Raw genomic sequence first — 17,124 nt, 5'->3', positions numbered from 1 at the left:
CTTACATTTATAATAGTTTATTGTCTTTTCCTTCTGAGCCTACATTTCCCGCCCATCCATGAGTGTCTCCTTGCCAAAGCTAAAGGCTTTAGCTTCAGAGATACTTGAATGTCTAAGTGTTTTAAACTATATATCCACTTAAAGTTTTATTACTACCACATATACTATCATATAATAAGAAATATATCTAGTCTTTGTCCCCAGATCCTGGCACAGAGCTCCAGAACCCCTTGGAATTTCCCGATAGGAGAGTCTTTTCCATTCCTTCCAACCATCCCCGAGTTTATGCTAACTAGGTTTGGGCCTTTAGGTCATAGATTCAAAGGAGGGATGGGCCCTACCAGAAATGCCAGGCAGCTGATTAGAGGGTTGTGACTTCCGGCCGCTTCCCCCCAACCTCCCAAGGGGAGAAGGGGCTGGGGATTGGGTTCAAGCGCACGGCGAATGATTTAATGAATCATGCCTCTGTAATGAAACTCCCAGTAAAGACGGTGGACAACAAGGCTTGGAAGCTTCCTGGCTGGTGAACGTATTAGGGTGTGGTGAAGACAGAGCATCCTGACTCCATGGGGAAGGGGGCTTCTGCACTTGGGACCCTTCCAGCCCTCGCTCCTTGCGGCTGCTCGTTTGTATCATTTATAATAAGATGGTGATTGTCATTACGACATTTCCACTGGCTTCTGTGAGTCGCTGCAGCAGGTTATTGAACCTGCAGGGGGTCATGGGGACCCCTGAATTTGTCGCCACGTCAGACAGGACCCCTCTCGCAGCTAGCGTCTGAAGGGGAGGCGGTCTTGCTGGCACCTTGCCCCTTATCCCATGGGGTCTGCACTATCTCCAGGTAACGTCAGATTGAATTGAACGGTAGGATCCCTGCAGCTGTCAGGCCAGTGAGCTGGTGTTGGGACGTTACCACCATCTTGTCCCAGGACAAGGGCAAAGGGACGAGCTATGACTGAGGTTGAAGAACGAAAGAATGACTGCTCCGAGTTCACATCTACCCAGTCTCCAACTAGTTCCCAGACCCTTCTAGATGCCCGGACTTGCACTGGAAACATAGAAGACTATAAGACCTTCCTGCATCCTCACAGGGTGTACAGATGTACCTAGAGGTACACCACCAAAATCTCTTAAATAAAGATGTAGAACTGTTTACAACCTCATCATAAGTGGTAAACGTGTAGCAGACTAGAGCCTGCAACCATAAAGCAAGGGACTCAGAGAGTTCCAACGGAGGGAAGGAACCATCCTGGTCCTTTTCTGCCAATGTCTTCTCAGCATTCAGCAGACAGTTAAGTTCATTAAGCCCAAAGAAATCATTCGTCGTCGTGATCAAGAAACATATGGTCATTGGTCGTCATTGGAAGGAATGAGGGCACCAACCCTTTTTTCAGAAATTGGCAACTAACAGGGGCACCTGGAGGGCTCAGTCAGTTAAGCGACCAACTTCAGCTCAGGCCATGATCTCGCAGTTCGTGAGTTCGAGCCCCGCACGGGGCTCTGTGCTGACAGCTCAGAGCCTGAAGCCTGCTTGGGATTCTGTGTCTCCCTCTCTCTGTCCCTCCCCTACTTGTGCTCTGTCTGTATGTCTCTCTCTCAAAAAAAAAAAAAAAATTAAAGAATTATATAAAAAAAAAAAACAGTGAAAGGGAAGTGAGCCAAGAACGTAGCAAGAATCCAGTTAGGCCAAGTGAAAGGTCAAGATCCCAGCCCCATTGTCCACTCTCGGTTACCCTGGCAACAAGGCCCCCACTTACTCCAAAGGAAGTAACCTACGATTAAAAGCAGGGCAAGTGGCCAAAGGCCTAGCAGGAGTTTGGGAAGCGTTCGTACTGCCGACCATAAGTGAGGCCACCAAAGGGGAGAATTTGCAGATAAAAGGCTTCTCTGGAGCCTGTCTGCTGGAGGCTTTCAGCTGCTCTGGCCTGAGGCTTCTCCTGCTCAGTGTGGTCAAGTCCGAGCAGGTGAAATGTTATCACTCTCCTTCTGTTTCTTGACATCAGGGCCTGGGATGAATCTCAGACACGGAAAAGATGAAGAAAGCTTTCTCTCTGACTTTGCTAGGGCCGCCCTGGGTGAGCTGGCCCAGGTCAGCCCAGAGTGGGGTGTAGACCTGTGAGAGCTAGCCTGGGTCTGCCAGATGGGTGTAGACCCGGAGAGAAGCACTGGGAGCAGAACAGGAGGACTCCAGGGACCCCACCCGGCACGCATGCCTCGGACAGAGTGCCTCAGAGATGTGCTGAATCCAACCCTTTCCCTTCGCTGTGGACAGAGATGGGGATCGCAGGGAGGCCTCTCGTGTTCTGAGGGACGAGCCTCCAGCTGCCGGAGCACAAAGTCACAGCCGGGAGAAGGGGAAAGGCTCAGCTGTTGTAAGAGGGCATGCGGGCTTGGGATTGGGGGGTCAGGAAAGGGGACGGCCAGAAAAATGGGAGAATGGGAGAGCCAGCGGGGGTCACTGTGAGCTCGACAGAGGGAAGAGGAGACGCTGTCAAACCCACAGGAGGCCTGGGGAAGCCAGGATGGGTGTGGCAGGTCAAACACTGGCCCCCGAGACGTCCACGCCCTGCTCCCTATGGCCTGTGCAAACATAACCTGATCTGCCAAAAGGGCCCCTGCGGATGTGACTAACCAAGCGCCTTGAGAGGAGGAGAGGTTTCTATGTGTCAGGTGTCATCATAGGAGCCCTTAAAGCAGAGCCTTTAGGCGCCTGGGTGGCTCAGTCGGCTAAGCGGCTGACTTCAGCTCAGGTCATGATCTCACGGTTCATGGGTTCAAGCCCCGCATCGGGCTGTGTGCTGACAGCTCAGAGCCTGGAGCCTGCTTCTGATTCTGCATCTTTCTCTCTCTGTGTTCCTCCCCCACTCCTGCTCTGTCACTCTCTCAAAATTAAATAAACATTGAAAAAAGTAAAAAAAAAAAAAAAATAGAGGCACCTGGGTGGCTCAGTCGGTTAAGTGTGTGACTCCTGATTTCCATTCAGGTCATGATCTCACGGTTTGTGGGTTTGAGCCCGGTGTCAGGCTTATACTGAGAGCATGGAGCCTGCTTGGGATTCTCTCTCTCTCTCTCTCTCTCTGTCCCTCTCTCTGCCCTTCCCCTGCTCATTCTCTTTCTCTCAAAATAAATAAATAAATAAACTTAAGGGGAAAATAAGGCGGAGAGCCTTTCCCACCCAAGGTGGAGCGATTCAGCTGAAGAGGCAGCAGGAGAAGGACCCGAGTGTGTGTGGGGCTTGGAGAAGCAGAGTCGTAACCCAGGGAAGGCTGATGGCCTCCAGATGCTCCAAGGGAGCCTCCCCCACAGCGGTATCGATAGGACCTCAGTCCTGCAAGCAGGCAACCTGAGGGCCTGGCAGTGGATTCCCCTCCGGGTAAAAACCCAGCCTTAGGAGGTCCTGTGCAGAGAGACCAGCCAGGCCTGCTGGCCTTCTGACCTACGGGCTGTGAGATAATGAACTTGCATTGTTTGAAGCCACTGAGTTTGCAGGAATTTGTTTGGGCAGAAGCCTCTCAGCTGTGAGGCAGGTAAGTTGCTGAGGACCGGCCTGGCCCCCCGGGGAAATCCTGGTCCCCAGAAGGGGGGAGCAGCTCCCCACCTGCCCAGCCTACAGCCAGGGAAGGCAAGGAACGTGGGAGAGGCACACCTCTGGTTTCCTCCTCTGCCCTTGACGCCAGACGTGGGGGAGCGCCCGTACAGGGAGCAGAGGGAGAGTGGTTTGCTGTCCCCAGTTTCTTCCTGCCCCCTCCGCCCCCTCCGTTCCCACTGCGAAGGGAAAACGCCGGTTTTCTGACAGTTGTCTGTATGATCTCACTCCGAGCGTGTCAACCCACTTGCACGGGGCGGTTTCACACTCCTGGTCAGTGTCGCAGGCGTGCGGGGGGCGGGGGGGGCGTCTGCACTGAGCTGCGTCCCCGGCTTCACCCCTCTTTCCCCTTCCTTCCGCTCCTTTCCCTTCCCTCCCGCACCCTTTGCTCTTTGCTGCCCTCTCGTGGTGACCGAGAGAATTGACGTGGCGCGAGCGGGCAGCAGGAAAGTCCTAGGACCGGGTTAGGTGTGCTTAAAGCCACCGCGACGGGCCTGGGGAGGGACGGTCATTTGAACCGGGATCCGGGCACTAAGGCATCTTTAGACAATCTGTTATTTCCACATCCTGTTCGTTAACTGCTCACTAGGAGCAGAGAAGGGAAAGGCGACCAGTGGCTCTAAAACAAGCCTAGGGACACTGGACAGACTAAATTAATCCGCTATTTCTGAAATCATTCTAGCTGTGTATTCTAGCGAGCAACAGGTCTTTCCTGTTGACCTCGAATGTGACCGAGAGGGACTCAAGTCTTTGAGTCCGGTCGGCTTTCCCATTTTGAAGAATTCCCTATGAAAAGGCTAACGCAGGAGATCCTAAAACATTACTGGAGCCGTATTCATGGATTGTGAGGCTTAGTATTGTTCAGACGACAGCACCTGACTCTTGATTTTGGCTCAGGTCATGATCTCACAGTTTAAGAGTTGGAGAACCCGTGTAGGGGTGGAGCCTGCTTGAGATTCTCTCCCCCTCTCTCTGCCCCTCCCCCATTCTTGTTCTCGCGAGCACTTGCTCTCGAGCTCGCTCTCTCGCTCTCTGTCTCTCTCTCTGTCTCTCCCTCGCTCACACTCTCTCTCTCAATAAATAAATAAATAAATAAATAAATAAATAGGGGCGCCTGGGTGGCTCAGTTAGTTCAGCTTCCTAGTCGGCTCAGGTCATGATCTCGAGGTTCGTGAGTCAGAGCGGCTCGTCCTCTGTGCTGACAGCTCAGAGCCTGGAGCCTGCTTCAGATTCTGTGTCTCCCTCTCTCTCTGACCCTCCCCTACTCCCTCTCTGTCTCTCAAAAATGAATAAACGTTAAAAATTTTTTTTAAAAACACCATGTAAGCCTGAACACACAGATACATCTTAGTGTCAGGTCTGGGGACGCATTTGAATACAGACTAATTTCTTAAGACTCGGGTCACTGGTGAATGCTTTTCCATCTGGAGGCCTTGGCTTCTATGAGATCGTAAATACATGGAGAGCAGACGCCGCAGAGTCTGGAACGGTCACCTTGGCACCGCTCGTGGTAGACAGGACCAGCCTCATAATCTGCAGAGGCCAGTGCAAAACAGAGAGCTCAAAAACCATGAAGAGTTTCAGGACCATGGCACCAGGGCGTTGAGCCAAGTACCCTTCCGAGCAAGGGGCCCCCACGGCCAGCCCTGTCTGTGGCTGAGACCTAGCAGGTGCTGAGAGTCTCAGGGTGCTGGCTGGAAGTACAGCAGAGAGGGGACGTAGGTGGGTGGCCCCCAGTGGCGGAGCCACGGCTGACTAAATGGACTGACCACCCTGCACCGCACCCCCCTCCCCAACCTGCATTCAGCCGAGGCCAGGCCGGGCTCCACTCTGCGTCCTGCGTGGTAAGGCTTCTGCAGTCTGTGTGCCCAGCACGGAGCTCTTCCGTCACCATTTCACTTGATTCTTGCCTACACGGTGGATACTTCCACTCCATCCGTGGAGGGGGAAACTGAGGCTCAGAACCGCTCCCTTGCCAGAGGACCCTGCCCAGGGCATTCTCATGCCCGCACCTGGGACCCCGCAGGTGGGGACTCTGTGCTCCCAGAGCCTCGCTATCCTCCCCCTGTCTTGCGGGGCTCCTGAAGGCAGCTCAAGGCTCCACGCCCTTCTCCCTGATCCCCGCTCCCATCCTCCAAGTGACCTTCCATAAACAGCCCAGACGGCCCAGTGCCAAAGCAGAAGCTCCATTGGCAAACCCAATTCTCCGGGCACCGCCCCGCCCTGCTATCTCAAAGCTGCTCCAGGTCGAAATGTCCCTGCTGGTGGTGGGCAAGGCATGCGTCACTGCTCAGCCTCCGTTGCTGCAGTAAAGCCTGAGCCAGGAGGGCAGGAAGGGCAGGGATCCTGCTGCTGGCTCTGTCTGGCCCCGGGGGCAAGGACATGCTAAGCACTTGCCACCACGTACTCAGCACCCACTTCTCCTGGGCCAAGGAATGAGGTAAGTGCCTTGTCACCCTGAGTCCTCAGAACTGCCTTCTGGGCTAGGTACCACGATTCCCAGCTTACGGATAAGGAAACTGAGGCCCAGGGAGGTCAGTTCCCTGGCCCGAGAGCCTGCAGCTCATGGGTGGCCTGGTGGGATTTTACCCTGGGCCGGTCTGCCTCCAAATTTTAAGCCTTTAACCCCTTAACTGCATGAACTCCTGGAACCCAGGCTGTGGGGGGGCTGCTTGCACGGAGAAGAAGTTCCAACAGCCACAGGTCACCAAAAACAAGATTCTCCTTGAGGCGTAACCAACATACTTGCCAGCCAAGCTCTGAACCCAGGCGGCAGCCCCCACGTGACCTGGGCCAGGAGACCCCCTCTGCAGCTGTGGCGACCCAGGTCCCAGGGAAGGACGCCCACCCACAGGGGTCCCCAAAATGCCACCCGACCAGCTCCCGGCGCCCCCCACCGATTAACCCCATCATCGGGCGTTGGTTAAAATGAAGATCCTAGCCTCCTCGCTATCAGGATTTGAAAGCAGTGGTGAGTAAAAGCGGTGTTTTTCGAGGGGGCTCCAACACGCGAACCGTGGCCTGAAGGGTCTGTGACCTCTCCCGGTGCCACAGCCATACTCACGTCTGTGCTCCGTTGCCCGTAGTGGACAGACACGCTACATGGCCGTAAAAGGTAAATGAGAGTAAAGCTGTGTTTTCCGATCCAAGTTCAAGGGGTCAGTGGACCCTGTTTACAGAGTACCAGGTCCAGCAAATCTCAGTGAGGCACCGCACTTCTGCCCCTTCCTTCTGTCCCCAGACTAAACCTAGACCCCATATCCCAGCCTGAATGTTGAAGAAGCCTGGGCGCCCTCCGAGCTTTCCCCTCGGCCACCCCCACGAGCATCATAGACAAGCTTTTGTTCAAGTCTGGGGTTGGTAGTCACCTCCTCCCTGAAGCCCCCCGCCCCCTCGGGCTGCATCAGGTGCCTCCTCTGTCCCTCCCCAGGCCCCATCTCCCCCCGCGTGTCACTTCCGAGTGGAGAGCTGGCCACGATGGAGGAAAGCAGTCCAGTCTCTCTCCTCCCCACCACGCTCAGCACGGAGGACGTGCACCACACACGGAGGGAGGAGGCTGCCCGCCCTCCGCAGCCTCCAGGTCAGTGAGAAGCTAGACTTGAGTGCGTTTGGCCCCCGGGTTCCAGGTTTGTCTGTGGTAGCAGCTGGAGTTAAACACCCCGGCACGCTCCGACCCCAAAGGTGGACGGTGAGCGATGAAGGCCATGATTTCATGAGGAGACGAAAGCCGGCGTGCATGCAGCTAGCTAACACTTACTGCAGTTACTATGAACCCGACATGGTCTGAGAACACGCATTCTTTCAGCCGCCTGGTCCTCCTAGGCCACACTGATGGGACAGGTGTTTCTACTTCACAGATGAGCAGACAGAGGCACAGAGAAGGGAAGTAACTGGCCCAAGATCACACAGCTAGGAAGGGTGGAAGCCAGGACTTCAACATAGACGCCAGACGGTGAGGTCCACGTGTTCGTCCCTTCCCGACAGACTGCGAGTGCAGGATCTACGGACACATTGCCGTGGACGCCAGCCTGGCACACAGAGGATCCTTCAGTGGCAGAAGCTGTGGTGGAGAAGGAGAGAGGGGACAGCGTGGGGGCTCAGAGGCCTCAGCCCCCCTTACTGGGTAACTGTGGTAAGCTGAATAGTGGGGTCCCCAGGCTGTCCACATCTTGACCCCCACAATCCATGAACATGCAGCCTTACACGGTGGAAGGTGCCCCTGCAGCTGAGATGGGCTTAGGGCTCTTGAGAAGGGATGGGTCGGGGGGGAGACTTAAACAAGACAATAAATGTGAAAAGGGTTGGGAAGTGTCCTATAAATGAGAATTGGATTTTTCGGTCCATTTCAGTGTATCCTTGACCTCTCTCTCTGGCTCTGGTAGCTTTGGGGTCAAAGGCTCCTTCTCCCCCTGCCTCCTTCCACCCCCTCTTCCATGCTGGGGAAATCTCCTGCTGTGTCTTCCACGGTCTCCCCCTGCAGACTCGGCTTCGAGATGAACAGCAGGTGGTCGGCCAGGTGTCAGCGGGTTGGCCAGAGCCCAGGCTGGGAGGCCGTGGGCCAGAATCAGACTGTCACACTCGGGAGGACGGCAGCTGGTGACGGCCACTTCCTTGTCCGCAGCTGGGCTGCCCCGCCTCCCTGACCAGGTGGAGGCCTCCGGATAGCCTGTTAGCCACTGAGGGCACTGGGCAAGCTGCAAAGACTAATCCTACCGAGGAGACCAAGCCGGCTCCCTCCATGCTTGTCCTCCTCTACAGGATCCTTGCCTCTACCATGTTCGGTTTCATGTCTGTTCATTCCCCGACTACACACACCAGCACTGCTGCTGCCTAGCCAGCAGTCCCTCGGCCCTTCTTCCCTGCTCCCCAACCATCCACCCAGTCCCCGGGGATGCGCCTTGATTGGTCCAAGCCATCCTGGCATCCTGTGCCCTCTTGCCAGTGATTGGTCCAGAGGTGGGCGTGTGACCCAGGTTCGGCCAATTAAACATAAAGGGAAGTCTGCTAAGGGATTCTGGGAAACAGTCTTCCTATTAAGAGAGAGATGGGCCAGGAAAAGAGTTTTATAATCTTCGTTCCCCTCCTGCTCTGGACATGGCTGTCTGAGCTGGTGATTCCTGGAGCCTCAGGGGCCGTCTCGCGACTCGGAAGTGACGATGCTAAGGCTGACCTATCAGCATGTCTAGGGAGGAAAAGCCAAAGGATCAAGGAGCCTTGCCAGGTCGAGTGGTTAATTTTATGTGTCCCTGTAGCTAGGCTATGTGCCCAGGTGTTCGGTCATCCACCAGCTTAGATGTGGCTGTGAAGGCGTTTCTAGATGTGATTAGCACTGACATCAGTAGACTAATTACGCGGATTACCCTCCATAACGAGGGTGGGCCTCATCCAATCAGTTGAAGGAGGGAGTGGGAGAGAAAGCAAATACGGTAAAAATGTTAACATTTGAAGACTCTGGGTGAAGGCTATATACAAATTTATTACATTCTTCACAATTTCTCTGTATGCCCCCAAATGATTTTAACCCCCACCCCCCAAAAGGCAGGGGTAGGCAGACAGGTTCAAATTTGGTTTATCTCATATAACGCCTGGGCTTCCCTTGGGAACCCAGGACCGGAGTGCCAGCTCCTGGCATCCCTGAAGCCATCTCGGGTCAGTTAAAGTCCCTCTCCTACTCACCGCCGGGGCCTCCTTGACAAGCTATGAGGATTGATCCCACTGAGCTCTGACGTTTTCAAAGGGAAAAGCATCCCGTACGCACCAGGCGGGCTACGAGAGTGACGCTTCTATAGGCCAATAGCGACTTGTTTGAAGCTCTGTGTGCTCACGTCCCTGCAAGAGAGGACTCTAGATCCCAGTCCTGGCCGGACCCTTCAGTGGCCATGTGGCCTTGAGCCAGCGCTTGAGTTTTCTGCGCCTCAGTTTCCTCATCTGTAAAATGAGGATAAGAAAGCCACATCCCTCACAGGAATGTTTGTGAAGAGCCCAGGGCCGGTGCCCACTAGCTGTCGCCATCACCAGGAGTCGCGATCCTGGGCTATAGAGCCACACAGACGCAAGTTCGAGCCCTTGATGTGCCCAGCACCTACTGGCTGATGTCACCCAGCTGGTTACTCGGTGTCCTCATGTGTGAAGATGGACGGTGGGAACACTTCCACCAGCAGGCCCCACTGAGGACTGGCTCATGACAAGGACGCCATGTGCTCAGCCCGGCGCTGGGCACACAGCAAGCCCTCGCCGAACTGTCGGGAAAAATTACCTGGGACACCATGAGGATAGCCGCTATCCAAAAATACCCTGGGACGCCCAGGCGGCTCGGAGGGGTAAGCGTCCGACTCTTGATTTCGGCTCAGGTCATGATCTCACGGTTTGTTCAAGCCCCGCATCAGGCTCTGTGCTGACCGCAGGGAGCCTGCTCGGGATTCTCCCTCTCTCTGCCCCTCCCCCACTCTCTCTCTCTCAGTAAATAGACATTTTCACAAAGTTATCTTTTAAAAAGGAAAAAACCAAAAACCAGAAAATAGCAAGTATTGTTGGTGAGAATGCAGAGAAATTGGAACCTCCGTGCTCTGTTGGTGGGGATGTAAAAATGGGTGTAGTGGCCGCGCCAAATAGCATGAGGCAGTTTGCCGAAAAATTAAAGACAGAACCCCCATTTGTATTGGTCAGCCCAGGCTGCATAACAAAATACATAGACTGGGTGGTCCAAACAGCAGACGTGGATCTGCTCGCCACCCTGGAGGCTGGAAGTCTCAACTGGGGTGCCCGCCTGGCCCTGTTCAGGCGGGGCATCTCTCCCTGGCTTGTAGATGGCCAGCGTCTCGCCGCGGATGCCCAAGTTCTTTCCTCCATGTGAAGACGGGAGAAAACAGAACTCTGTTTCCTCCTCTTTTTTTTAATGCCTTTATTTATTTTTGAGAAAGAGAGACAGACAGACAGAGTGTGAGCAGGGGAGGGACAGAGAGAGAGAGGGAGACACAGAATCTGAAGCAGGCTCCAGGCTCCCAGCTGTCAGCACAGAGTCCCACGAACCGCGAGATCATGACCTGAGCCGAAGCCGGACGCCTCACCAACTGAGCTCCCCAGGCGCCCCTGTTTTTTTCTCTTCATAAAATCCAGTCCTATCTGATTAGGATCCCACCCCCATGACCCCATTTAACCTTGAGTACCTCCTTTTTAGGGACGCCATATCTCCAAATGCATTCTCATTGGGGGTTAGAGATTCAACACATGACCTGGGAGGGGGTGGGGACACGAACGTTCCAGCAAGTTCACCTCTGGGTGTATATTGGAAAGAACTGGAAGCAGGGTCTCAGAGATATGGGCACACCCGCCCTCAGGGCGGCATTATTCACCATGGCCGACAGGTAGAGGCTGCCCCCGATTCCTCCACGGACGAATGGACAAACCAAAGGTGGTAGAGACACACAATGGAACCTTCTTCAGCCTTAAAAGGGAAAGAAGCTCTGACATAGGCTACATTGTGGGTGAACCTTGAGGACATGATGCTGAGTGATGAAAAGCCAGTCGGGAAAGGACAAACACTGTGCGACCGTATCTACAGCAGTCCCGTCACAGAGACAGGAAGTAGAATGGGGGTTGCCAGGGCCCGGCGGGGAGGAGGAACTGGGGGGAGGGTGTTCAGGGGGTGCAGAGTTTCGGTTTTGCAAGATGAAACATTTCTGGAGCCTTCTACACCAGCGTCTATATCCTTAAACACTCCCCAACTGTACACTTCGAAATGATTGATGATAGGGACTCCTGATGGCTCAGTCGCTTAGGCGTCCGACTTCGGCTCAGGTCATGATCTCGGAATCCCTGAGTTCCAGCCCCACATCGGGCTCCGTGCTGACAGTTGGGGGCCTGGAGCCTGCTTCGGATTCTGTGTCTCCCTTGCTCTCTGCTCCTCTCCTGCTCATGTTCTGTCTCTCTCTCTGTCTCTCTCTCTCTCTGTCTCTCTCTCTGTCTCTCTCTCTGTCTGTCTCTCTCTCTCTCTCTCTGTCTCTCTCTCTCTCTCCCCCTCGGAAACAAATAAACATTTAAAACTTTAGAAATGGTTGATTATAAATGTTATGGTTTTTTTACCACAATAAAAATAAAAACAGGTGAAACGAATTCCCTGAAATTGGGCAAGCGCCCCAAATCGGCCACCAGGGGGCGCTGTGTACCCATTCCCATTTCATTTGACAGTCTCCGCTTTTTTCAACAGAAGGAGCTGGTGGTTTCTAGAGGGGTTAAAAAAAAAAAAAGCACTAGAATCTTGGAGAAACTTAGAGCTCTTTCTTCCCTGGGCCCTTCCCCGGAGAAAACAGACCTGGTGCTGCATCTCACCCCACTGCTTGACTGTGACCCCGTCCTTTCTCTGAGTCCCTTCCTTCTGTGCTGGAGACGGTGACTGTGGATGGAGTGCACCTGCCCGCAGGCCACCAGACCGCCCAGGGGCTGGAGAAGAGGGAAAGGTCACAAGGAGTCACCTGCCCCAGGTCACCCAAAGATGAGAGGGGGCCACAGCGGAAATGGGTCAGAGACCCCTTATCCCAGGCTCAAGAACCTCAAGGTCACCCAGACCTGGGGTTTCCCTGGCTCTCCCACCCGAAGAAGACTGAAGCATTTCATGAAATCTAAGAAAACACTGAGGTGCAAATAGCTGAGAAAAGCAGACTCAGAATCTGGGCTCATTGGACAACCCAGGAAGGCGTTCCTCGTTCCTTCTCCATCTCTCTCTCTCCCTCCCTCCCTCCCTCAGCCCTCTTTATCCCTCCTTGCAAGTCATCTCCAGGACCAGTGCCCGCTCTCACTCCCCCCAGCCCCCGGATTCTGCTGCCATTCCTAGAGCATGCCACGCTTACTCCTACCTCAGGGCCTTTGCACTTGCTATGCTCTCTGCCTAGGACACTCTTCCTAGATCTCTCCCTTGGTTCACTACCTGCCTCCTTCAAGTCTTGGCACAGAAGTCCTCTCGCTGGCTCCGTCCTTAACCAACAGATTGAAAATTGTGGTTACGGCTGAAAACCCCCATCACACAATGTTCTAGATCCCTTCCCTGCTTGCCTGCTCTTTTCCTTTAACCTTGGTTTACACACACACACACACACACACTGAATTAATCATAATCCTAGCTTCGTACGTAACCCACGCTCATCAGCTTTTAATGATCCATTTTAACAATGTAACACACACCCCTGAAATCACCACCCCAAACAAAAACTAGAATCTTGATGATAACCCACATCTGACCTCACGTCCCTCCGCCCCAGCATCAAATCCGCCCGCCAAAATCCTCATCCTAAATCCCGTCTTTATTCTTCCCTCATCGCCTTTTATAATTCATTATTGCAAATGTCAGTGTAAAACTTGAGTTGCTTTTAACTTTACAAAACGGAAACCACGTTTATGTAACGGGGCGTTTGTCACTGGCTGTTCTATTTCAGAAGTCTGTTTGTATCGCGATGTGTAGCTACGGTCCCTTCCTTCTGACTGCCGTGTGGTATTTCATTGTGAGAATGTATCCATCGGCTCTCCGGCTCTCCGGTGCGTAGGCCCTGGAGGTCTCCCCGTTTGGGCTGGCCACCGTGAACAGAGACCTTGGAAATATTCTGCCACGCGCCTCCAGGGGGCGCACTTCGAAGACTGCTGGGTCATAGTATGCTGTGCACACGCTCAGCTTTACAAGGTAAAACCAGACTGCTGTTCACCCCAGTTGCACTCACTCGCATCCCCACCAGCAGTGTTGAGAGGGCTTTATCTCCCCCATAGCAGTTACACTTCATAAGATACTAGATATTTTACTTGTGTGTTGATTTCCTAGCTCTCTCCACCCGTGCCCCGCGTTCACAGGGACTTTTGTCTCTTTTTTCACTATTCTTTCCCCGGTGCCTAGTACAGTGTGTGGCACATAGGAGGTGCTCAGTAAACATTTTCTGATTGAAAGAACAAATGGATGGCCCAAAACAAGAGCTGAGGACGTATATTAGATATTATTGAAGTATTATTATTATTCATTTCCTGGAGATAGGCTGATTCATCTCTCTACTTCAATCCCCCCAATCCAGGGAAAGGACCATTGGCCAAAATTACTGATGCCTGAGCCCCTAGGCCACCTCGGTCAGAGTTTCTGAGGGTAAGGCTTCCCTTTCCATAATTCCCCATGCTGGGACTTCACGGCCCCACATCATGGCTCTGACACTTCCTCTTCCCTCCTGCCCTCCAATAACCTTGCAATCCACCCACACTAAGCTCTTTCTCACCTCTGGGCCTTTGCACCACTGTGCCCCTCTCCTCCCCCTCCGACCCCACATTAAGACTGAATCCTTCAGGGAGTAAATGAAAATGTCACCTCCTCTGAGGGGCCCTCCCTGGCTCCTGAGACCTGGTAGGACCCCTGTTTGAGACGTGCATTATATCCTGAGCTGGTCCTTCACGGCTCCTGCAAAATTTTGTGATCAGACTTTGTATGATTCTCTGCTCCTCGTGTCAGTCTTGCCCGAGACTCTCAGATTCAGGAGAGCGGGAGCGAATTCTGTTTCAGTTATCCCTGGGTCTTAGCACATAGCCCAGTGCCTGCCCCACAGGCAGGGGCCGGTATTTTGGGACAGATTGATGGACAGATAGATGAGTGGATAGATGGATAGAGGTACCGGTGGCTAGGAGGGAGGGAGGAAGACTTGCAGGGCTGAATGCATAAATGATGGGTGAATAAGATTCATGCAGGATCGATAAGTGGATAGACAGATGGAGCGATGGGCGAATGGATGAACAGATGATGGACAGAATAAAACTTGAGCTCAACCCTTTCTGCCATCTTCCCACGCCACCATCATGGCGCCATGAACATTCCGGATGACACTCCCCAGAGCACCAACAACGCTAAGAGAGAAAAGGCAAACCGCAGGTTCCTTCCTGCCATGCTCAGAGTCATTGTCTGGTTCCTAATTGTGAGGGTGAAGCGCGGTTCTGTCGGAGATCCTGAAATCCTCGTTTTCACAGAACGAGGAAATCATCGTGAGCCTCGTATGCGGGTCAACTAAGTGTGATCGGCCTGAACTGTGACGCGCAGCTCGGAGATCTAGAAAAGTGGGAGAATAACGCCCTCCGTCTCATCAGTTTGATCTCATTGCGCTGACAACCTCGGCTAGTATCCTGGCCATGAGGAAGCAAGATGAAAACACACAGGAGAGAAAGTCCTGGAATTCTTTTGCTAGGGATGTAATACACACATACAATTTTTTTTATGAAAGAGTTTGTGATTAATTGGTTTTGTCCTAATGGCTTCTCCACTGGTGTCTGAGCCCTGTCCCCAGCGGAGGGTGACTCCCTGAAGGCCAACTTCCTTTCCCCTCCTGGAAACCCCTTTCTTCCAGGGTTCCTTGGGAGCTGGGTTTTTGCACTTTCAGATTTTCCACAGCCCAGTGGAGAGGGACCAGTAGGGCCATGCTGCACCAGATCCTTAGCTGGATACCATTCATTAGTCACTCAACAAACACAGAGGCAGCATGGTGCTGTGGGAGTTGCCAAAGGGTTTGGGGTTCAAATCCCAGCTCTGCAACTTCTTCCCAGTGGGAACGTGGGCAGATCACTTAAATCTCTTTTGAGCTTTGGGAGATTTTTTCCCCCATCTGGAAAATGAGGACAATATTTCCTACCTTGTGGAGCAATTATGAAGAGAACTATTATGTAAGTGCCGGACACTTAGTAGGCACTCCATAAATGATAACCATTATGTAACAGCCACCAGCCCCACCACACAAGAGGAACAAGACACAGCCCCTGATCTCATGGGTGTCCCACTGTAGCAGGGACAGACTGAAGTGGCTAATCATGACACAGACCGTCACATCAAGGTATGGGCAGAGGAACACAGAGGAAGACAGGATGAGTTCAGGAAAGGCTTCCTGGAGGTGGTGACATCCAGTCAGATCTTAAATAGCATTATACGGTCCAGAGTCATGGAACTAACCTGCTGCTACATTTCCACGTGACCTTGAACTAGTTGCTTGCCCACCCTTCTGTAACACAAAGGTTATTGAGCATTAGCGCTGAAGCTTCTGGGTCACAGTCTCTTTTGAGAAGAGTCTCTGAAAGTCAGAGCCCTGCTTCCCAGAAAAAGGCAAAGACACATCAGTAACAGGGGAGGGGGCCCTCACGGACCCCCATAAAGCCACCCTAGGCTAAATCCCAGAGTCCAGTGAGCCTGCTGGATCATCAGCACCTCACAGGGAGCTCCTCCCTTCGGTGTGGCTGTGCGGCAGCCCCAAGCAGGGAGCAGGCCAACTCCCTGGGGAAGTCTGTCCCTGGGCTGCGGGACAAAGCAGGGGCCTGGGAGGTGGGGGTGGGGGTTCACTCCAGCTGGCTGGGGAGCCGGAGTTTGGTTCTGGGAAAGCGCCCCTGACCTCACCTAGTTTATCTCCATCTGCCCTGGGGAGGAAGAGGAGCGTGGGCCGCTCTGGGCAGGCTCCCAAACAGGCCGCTGACCCCCGGTCTGTCACCCAGGCTGGAGTTCCGGGACGCATCCTTCATCTTCCCTAATCCAAACACCGGCAGGCCCCGGGTGCCCCCCTCCCCATGCCTGTCCTCAGCTGCCTCCAGCCTGCGGGAGGAGGGAGAGCTGGCCTTCCTGTCCATCCAGCCAACCTTCACCCAGCACTTATTAAGCACCTATTGTTTGCAGGCATCTGTGAATGAGGTGGTGGAGGACCTCACCTGACCTCCCTTCAAGGTCTCTGTGTCCTGGCCCAGGTCCCCTAAACTCCCCTTGGGGGCAAGGCGCTGTGGCTATTCCACTCACTTGGAGCAGGTGGGTGTTTGGGGGAAGTGGGCTCTGAACTGGCCAATCCGGTGCTGGGAGGAGACTCGGCTCTGGGTTGGTGTCTGGGCACTGCTTGAACCCACTGTGTGATCCCGGCCCTGTTCCTTGCCCTCTCTGGCCCCCAGTCTTCCCATGTGCACACTTCCCATTCCATGATTCCATTCGGCTCTGGAATGGGCCTTGCTAGCCCCTCCTCGCTCCCCTCCCCCAGAATAATGGAAAGAGAAGAGAAAGCTACGCTACAATGCTCTAAGATCCTCCTTTAGGCTGTTCTCTGGATCACATTCATTGATTCAAACATTTATTGAGCACCTAGTGGGTGCCAGGCCCTGGACTGGGCAGCTGGAATGTGAAGGCGACTAGGATTCAAGCAGGCGACCCACAGACACCTCACCCCAAGCCTGGCTTCCTGCATGGGGTCAGGAGACCCCCCGGATCCCAGGGGGGCGCCTAGCCAAAGATTTGGGGCGCCCCGGGACGCGCTTGTCAGCACCGGCGGCGCTCCGGGCCCCGGTCTGTCTCCTCCCCTTCCTCCTTCTCCGCCCCCTCCCCGCCCCTCCCGGAGCTCGGCCTCGGCCGCCTCCCACCCGCGGGATCCCGGCGTTCCGAGCCGGCGCGTGTGTCCGTCGGTCGGCGGAGTAGTCTGTCCGCGCGCGGAAAGCCCAGCGCGCGGCGCGCGGCGGCCGCGGGGCCTGGGAGGGAAAGGGCGCGGAGGCGGGACCGCGGCTCCCTCCCA

At 54.1% G+C, this 17,124-nt stretch overlaps 1 long non-coding RNA gene across 1 annotated transcript; it reads left to right on the top strand.

The window, feature by feature from the left end:
- Positions 1 to 4,858: 4,858 nt before the first annotated feature.
- Positions 4,859 to 13,069, top strand: LOC115278436. The gene is made up of 3 exons (XR_003902889.1): positions 4,859 to 7,166; positions 7,444 to 8,807; positions 13,015 to 13,069. It is a non-coding gene; the product is annotated as an uncharacterized LOC115278436 (long non-coding RNA).
- Positions 13,070 to 17,124: the final 4,055 nt, after the last annotated feature.

The sequence above is a fragment of the Suricata suricatta genome, chromosome 14 (assembly GCF_006229205.1).
Source record: "Suricata suricatta isolate VVHF042 chromosome 14, meerkat_22Aug2017_6uvM2_HiC, whole genome shotgun sequence".
Lineage (NCBI taxonomy): Eukaryota > Metazoa > Chordata > Mammalia > Carnivora > Herpestidae > Suricata > Suricata suricatta.
This window is presented reverse-complemented; position numbering and strand designations above follow the sequence as displayed.